The following is an 8368-nucleotide window of genomic DNA, read 5'->3' on the forward strand; positions in this document are numbered from 1 at the left end:
CAAAATGTACTCGTTAGTCATTCTGTCATAAAAGCGGTGTCAGCATGAACAATAAACATACCTCATCCAAAACAAGGCTTTTTGTCTGTCTAAAAGAAATAGTGTTGGCAGCCAGAACCTCTAACAACACAGTCCACCACATATGCACACACACACAAACTGCACATGTAACACGTCTTCTTTACGCCTGTCTGATTATAGTAGATGATAAAGAAGCGGAGAATTAGCCTATCTAGCAGACCATCTGAAGCTAAAACAGTGCGAGATGCAGGAAAGAGAAGAAGAGGGAGAGATGAATAAGGTGCAGAGGACAGGAAAGAAAGGAGAAGAAAAATAAATGGGATCAGCTGGCTCTTCCAGCCCAGCCATGAAATCCTAACTCAGGTAAATATGGACATTTCACACACCTATGCACAGTAGTTAAGTATCCTCTTCTCTGATGTTCGCACAATGCGCAGAGAGACAGCTCAGCATGACACCAGATGGTCTAAATTCTCACACACATGTTGGTGTACACATACACACACACACACACACACACACACACACACACGTTCGCAAGCACGCGCTCACACACACGAACCCAGACTAGCAAGATTGTGTTACTGGTGAATTTCTCTGCTTGTTTAGACGCCACATGAGCAGAGGGAGGCTGGTTCCAGCAGCTCCTCGATGCATAATTAACAGGCCCGGTTTGGCACCTGGCACCCCCAGAGGTCGCGGCGTCCTCTCCATTAGCCCGGCGCCAATCAGCCTCTGGATCACCTGAGCGCGTCCTTGTCCCAACAGCAGATTGCCCAGAGGACATCAGTCACATTATACGGCCCAATCAGCAGCTGAGGCTCACACAAAAGCTTGAGCAAAGACAGCAGGAGATGGAAGACAGCGGCGGTGTCTCCCAAATGAAGCTGGGCTGCCACTCAGGGGGGTCATAGAGGGCATGACAAAACACACAACGCACAAGGACGCGACCTTGTACATGCGCAAACAGCCCCATCATGGCGCAGATCACAAAAAGAACATTGTGATGGACACAAACTAATTCAGCTTTAATATTGGGGAAAACACATCAAGGTCTTTGCCCGGCGCAGGTTACATTAGTCTGTCTATTAAACGGGATTTGTTGCAATAATCCTTCTGATGGGGCAAATATGTTTCTTTTAAATGCCATTCCCGTCCAGGTCAGTATAATTGTGTTTCTGAAAATGCCACATCAGGTGTCACCAGCTTTAATTTATCTCAGACGTTCCGTGGCATTTTGTTGAGACGTGTCGAATGAGTTTTTGCCACATCAATAAGAAGTGTGTGAACTTTTGCTGGTGAACCTACAGCCCACCTCCACTGATGAAGTAATGGAAGCTAACGCAGAGCCCAGCACCTCTGTCACCGCAGTCATATTAGTTCTGGTGTAGCAACTCTACACACTTCAAGCTTCGTTCTGATGACATATCTAAAACAACGTCCGAAGCTCACCAAGCAAACTATTTGTTTTTCTCCCAGGCTGCAGCACTACATCTCTGGGCTCACAATGACCTGGGGCCGGGGTCCCACAAACAAAGCTGAAAGATTCCCTTTGAGAAGGGGCCGCCGCTGTGACAGGCAGGAGGAGGAGGGGTTTGAGGACGGGGAAGCCGGGTCGGGGCTCTGAGTTGAGAGTCCCTTAGCTCCTGTTTTCCAGCTTAGAGTGATAGGCTCTAGAGAGATGAAAGACCCTCAGTCTCTGTGAATTGAGCTCTAGACAGGTCCCACAAAACTTGATGTGCGAACACAGAGCCTCCTTCAAACACTACAGAATGACCGCTCTCAATTGGCAGGCCCATTGTTTTTGTTTAGAAAGCCAGTGGTTGACTTTTGCAGTGCGACAATACACTGAACACATGTTATTGTTGAGGCTTAGATGAAGGCTTCATTTGGTGGATTAATGCTATTTTTAGATTGCAAACTTAACTTTAAAAAAAAAAAGTTACATTTTGTTAGATTTAACTTCTTAAACTTTCATTCCAAGTTTGAATGAAAGTTTGAACTTTGAATGAAAATCTCCAGGCTTAAAGAAACATTAAAATATGTTTAAATACTTAAGAAAATGTACTTTTGTTAAGTTTTGGCTGAAAGATCCAATTACTTCCCCGTATGTAACAATTAAAATTGTTAGACACCACATGAGCAGAGGGAGGCTGCAGACCTCATCCAAAACGAGGACGAGGTATGTTATATACAATTTTAATAGTAAATAACAATTAAGATTGTTATATATTTTATTCTGCAGGTTTTAATGTCACACATTAGCCGGAACTTGGCAACTCAACAAAATGGGAAAGACAAGTGAACTCACCTGTTTATCTTTATAAACCAAGAAATAGTTACAACTAATTGTTTACTTGTGCTAAATTTGCAGGTTTGATAAGGGCTGCACAGTGGCACAGTTGCCTTGCAGCAAGAAGGTTCTGGGTTCGATTCCTGGACCGGGGTTTTTCTGCATGGAGTTTGCATTAGCCATTAAAATAGTTTGTGGTACCTCCCCTCACAACTGCAGGAAAATGCAAAACTATTCATGATTTTTCAGCATTCAAAAGCTTATTTGGCTGGAAAACGTGATGCTGATGACAACAAACCAATCCCAAGTGGAATTAAATTAAAAAGTAAACTGAATGAAATCTAACAACAGGGAGTGTAATACAGAACAATATTTTTTCCAATAGACTACTCTCAGACTAGGATTGGTACCATGGGGAAGAACCAACGAGATTCATCTTTTTTCTGGAGCAAATTTGCTGCTTTACTGTTGCATATAACTATCAAGATGCTTCACACATTTTTACTTAAATGTCATCATCAAAATCATCACTATGATGATTTTTCAGCAGCCTGATTTTTCTGCATCTTGTGTGATGGGCGAAGAATCATCACTGGGTTCCAGTCAATTTGTCCGTAGTGATTGTAATAAAGAAAAACTTCCACTACTTAACGTGGGAGAGGAGGATGTTCAGATTAAAGAATGCTGTTAAATATTGTAAAATAAAAAAGTGAAAGATTAATGCACTTAAAAAGACACCGTCAGTGTGTAAGTGTGGAGTTTGTGACATGAGGATCTTTAGTGAAATAATCAGGATAAATTTGTTCATTTCTGAAACCAGGTTAGTGTTTTATTTCTTAATTGTTTTACCTGAGCATTAACAATAAGCGGATCAAACTTTGAATTACTGCTTTACATCTGCAATCTCAAAATTTGCAAAGTGAGCAATCTGATGTTCACACTTATTATTGATTAATGGCTCAGATTATTCCCAGAAGAGCTATTCTTGTATTTTTTTTCCTTTTTTTTTTTTTTGAGAAACTTCATTTTTATATTATGCAACTCAAGTTGCTGCCCAGTAAATTTAAACCTGTGAGATTTAATGTATCCAATAAACTTGACCTCCTTCTTATTATCTTTACTGGAATGGAGGTATACATAATTAAAAGGAAATGTAACTATATATTGTTTATTTTATTGTCTTTTTAAGTTGCTTGCTGGTACAATTGCAGGGGAACACTGCAGATCTTTATTGTCCTCTTTTTAGCATTCTTACACGCACAGCCAGCAATTTGTCAACCACAAGTGAGAGAAATGCTATTTAAAAGTAAAACTGAGAACATCTGTGATGTAGATTTGGCCAAATGGATAAAACAGAAACACTACTTTGAGCCTGCTCATCCAAAAAAGCTATTTTGCAATTAAGACAAAACTGTGACTGTTTGAACACTGCGATTTGGTGGACCAGATACTGAGTAACTTAATCAACAACTAACTACCATTTGGCAGGACAAAATGCAAAACAATTACGTTTGAAATCGTGGAGGGACACTTTTGTTTAGGAAAATAACATTATAGGATATATTTATTTTTCAGAAAATTGCCACCAATCAGTAGAGAGGGTTTTTTTGTGGCAAAAATATTTTAAAACTCTTTGAAATGAAGACAATGAAGAGCTCGGTTTTGAAGTTTATTTGCCAGGTAGGATTTGGATCCTGGACTTTACTAGGACAACATAACTCATGGTAATTGTTCGATCTAAACCGCTAAATTGCAGCTCTGGTTGCATGCTCAGAGATTTCTGCATCACCTCACGAGTTTTCTTAATGATCACCCTCATCTCCCAACCAGCACTGACCGACTTCCCTGCTGCTCCTGCTGAAGAAAATCACTTCTCTAAAGTCCCAGGAAAAAAAGAAAAAAAAAAAAAAAAACGCTTTTTCTTCTACTTCATCACAAACAGGACTATCTGATCCTATGCCTCCATATTTTATGGCAGCTCAGAAGAACCATCCAGAACCTGCCATTGATCACATAAGCAAGATATCTTTGAGTAACAAAGCAGTGAGGACTGCACCGCTCCTCTGACCTCTGTGCCAATGTTTCCTTTGTCTTCTCAGCCAAGAGATCACATTGCTTTGTCCACTCTTCCATCCTACTTGTTGCTCCTGCTCAGATTTGGAGTTTGTTGGGGTTTTTTCTATTTGGTTAGAAAGTTTCTTTAATTCTCTCGCAAGTCTCAAAGCAGCTGGCTGGTCAGTCTCGATCGTGTGAGCAGTGCTCTTTTGCTTTGAAGATTCAAATCTGGACTTATAGTAAGTGCAAGCATATGAAAAAGGTTAGCAGTTAAGATTAGCATCAAGGGATTGCGCAGAGGGGAGATATGCATCACTGTGCAAGGTAAACAATTTACATGATTGTGAGGTTTTGATCTTTCAACATGAGGTAAGCATGCGTGAGTTTGCAGTGTAAACAATTTTGCTCATTTATTTGTAGGAATAACCAGCCTTAATACTCTGGTAGGAATTCCTGGGGTATCTCAACCTATGCACTCGTTTCAGTCTAAACACGCACAGTGCCTTTTGAAAACATTCAGACTCTTTCATGTCAAGCAGTTTATCACAGGGAAATGAAAGAAAGCGGAGGATTTTAAAATACTAGTGCATATAAACTCAAAAGGTGGTGTGTCCACAATTATTCAACCTCTACTCTTACACACCTAAATAATTTAATTTATAAAACACTTGATTAGTAGTCAACTTGTGTGCAATTCATTTTCAGCATAAATGCAGCTGTTCTATGGAGGCCTCAGAGGTTTGCTCAGGAACATTTAGTGAACAAATGGCATCATGCAGACCGAGGAACACAGAAACGTCAGAAAGGAGGGAATGGAAACATGTAAAAGCAGGTTTAGGCTACCAAACAATACCCAGAGCTTTGAACACCTGACAGAGCTCTGTTCAATCCATCATTCAAAAATGAAACAATATGTGGCAGAACTGCTGTCCACCTTAATTTATCGTCTCAAACAAGGAGACGATAAATCAGTAAAGCAGCCAAGAAGACCACAGGGGCTGCAGAAATCTAAAACTCAGGTGTGAGAATCTTTGATAACTTATAGGTATGCAGTCCATGAGCTTTATAGAGGCCACAGCAACCATGTGGAAGAAGTTGCTTTGTTCAGATGAGGCACAATTGAACTCTACATGCAAATTACTGAGAGTGGATCAGAGCAAACGCTGTACATCACCCTCAACCACATTCTGCTCTACAGAATATTTAATATTTATTGACAGAACTCTGAGTGGATATGTTTCCAGGATTTAGATGTAGGAATATCTTGACTTGACTTTAAAAAAAACTCAGAATATTTTTTTTCCCCCCCCACTAACACAGGGATTTTATCAGTGTCATGTCAGAGCATGTAGTGTAGATTCAAAGTAAAGCTGGAGTCTTTTCTGTTTGGTATGTTTATCATTTAGACTGTGTGGGTTTCCTCAGGGAGCTCCAGTTTCCTCCTACGGTCCAGATACCTTCATGTTAGTTTAACATGGATTCCAAACGATCCGGAAAAGTGCGGCTATGAAGATGTTTTTCTTTTCTTTGTCACGTTGGGCCTGGGAGGCTGACCTGATTGTACCCTGCAGCTTGTCTGATTAAAGCGCCAACACCTTGAAAATATGTTGAGTATTGACTAAGTACATAATAATTAGATTTAAAATTAAGAGTTTTCACAGCATAATTAGGTCACCAGCTACCAAAGGATAGTTTTTCAATATGACCTTAGTCAAAGCCTTAACTTCTGATGGTAAGGCGGCTCAAAGTCTTACTGGGAAAGTTTGGCGAGTTTGAATACCATGCGGTACCTCCATTCCTTCCTGGCATAAAAAATTCAAATCAAGTACATTCAGAACATCAATATAAAAGATCTTTTCAGAGCTGACTGGAAGACTCCAGGGGCCGGATGGATCAAACTCTGTACATACACAAAAATGGAAATAAGCATACGAACCGTTTCTAAAGTTTTGTGTTTGTAACTTCATAACTTTGAGAAATCTTCACTATCAGATGAAAAGTGTGAACAAGGTGACAATTTTAGGAATTAATAAAGGTAGTAATTTGCTTCAGGCCTTATTAGCAGTAAAATTATAAAAGGAACAAATAAAGGATTGAGTGTTTAAAGCAATGAGTATTTTAAAGTACCTCTTTTGAGATTATGACAGCGATAGAAACCGGTGCCTTGCAGGAAGTTTTGAATCCCAGAAACCGGTGCCTTGCAGGAAGTTTTGAATCCCATCCTGGGGTCTTTCTGACTGAAGTTTCCTTGATCTCTGAATTATCGCCTTGTGCTCAGGTCCCTCCCACCCATCAAGAATATGGATTTTAAATTCCTGTTTCATGAATGAGGAGGTCAGGACATGGAGCACAGGAGGAGCAATGAAAACCAGCTGCTCTTCACACTGAGGGAAGAGAGTAAAATACAATTGAAAGCAGGTGAGTTAATCAGGGGGATTAGGAACAGCTGTGGAGGAGAGTAAGTCGGCAGGGGGCTGTGAAGTAAAGATACACAGTGAGACCAGATTCTGTGGAGTTAATTTAAACTAATTGGTTCTTTGGCATGGGCGCAGTTTTTAAGTATTAGATTTTTGGTACATTCAACCTGCTTCATTCGTTCCAAAACCTCATCATGTCTCAATATGTTTTCAGGTTTTGAAAACATATTATTATTTTGTTGTCTCTGTGAAATGTGTCACTGACAGTGTCTTAGCCCCATCATGACGCCATGATGCCATGCTTTTTGGTGAGTATGGTGTATAAAGACACGTCTTGTCTTTACGAACTAAAGACTAAAGGGTGAACTTTGTTTCATCTGGCTGTAACACATTTATCCAGAATGGCTTGAATCTCAATGGCTAAAAATGTTTAATAAAGGCTCTAAAAATTTTACCGAGAAAAGTGGTCAAACAGACAACCACTGCCATAACCGTACTGATGGATCTAAGCTTTTCTTAGTTAAAAATATTTCACCAAGGGTGTTTATTCATGATACTCAGTCAGAAAACAAACAGCGAAAAGGCAGGAAACATGTGAACAAGGATCGCCAGGTCAGGAATTGAACCCCATTTGGCTGAGTTCAGGACTTATCCAACATGTCTGATGTGGATTAGAGATCCCAGTGCTTATTTTTGAAATTACTAAAAAGTAAAAAAATAAAAAGTTTTTACTTTTTGCTCACCCTCTGGTCTTTTACTTGTAGAAAAAAAACATTATTCTGTTTTCTTCACTCAATATTCTTGAGTGGATGAAATGTACATAGTGAAGTAATCATTAATCTGTCATAAAACAATGACTTTCTTGGCGTCTTTGTTTCCGCCGGCTGTAAAAAGGATGCTTGTGGTTAAATAAACATCTTTTATCTCGTCACATTTTAGCAAAACTGTACTTTCACCTCATGAGCACGGCCTCAGATAACGGCTGCATTTTTTCAGTGTGACATGACTGCCTGCGTCCTCATTTAAATCTGTTTGTCTGCTTGTGTACGTTCGGCCGGGCTGAATATATGCCGTGTCACCGGATGGCCTCCTGAGCCGGGGCTTTATTTACTGGCTCGCTTTAGTGTGCAGCGGGAACACAGCCGCCACAGATCACTACACGACCTTAATTATGTTATCAGTCAGGTCCCAGCGTAAATATCCCAGAGAATGTATTTGACCCAGTGGAAAACAAGCACACACACACACACACACGCAAACAAGTCTCAAACTCTGTGAAATGTGTTTGGGACTTTTTGCCGCCTTTCGTTTCAATCTCTTTCTGCCTTCTGACTTATGTGTATTTGATCAATATGTCAGAGGAGCCCCAGTGTGTTTCGTATTGGGGGAGGAGGGATGGAAAAGCTGCAGCAGATTTCAAACAAATATCAACAACAACGGTGGTGAAACAGAAAAAACGAGAACAGGACAGTTCGATCACTGAACAAAGTAGGACTGCTTCAGGCAGAGCTTCTCCATCACTTATCACTCACACACACAACCACAAACTGTAGCATCTCAGCTTACTTCAGTGTGAGCAGCA

This window comes from Poeciliopsis prolifica, unplaced genomic scaffold (genome assembly GCF_027474105.1).
Source record: "Poeciliopsis prolifica strain line A6 unplaced genomic scaffold, Auburn_PproV2 SCAFFOLD021, whole genome shotgun sequence".
NCBI lineage: Eukaryota > Metazoa > Chordata > Actinopteri > Cyprinodontiformes > Poeciliidae > Poeciliopsis > Poeciliopsis prolifica.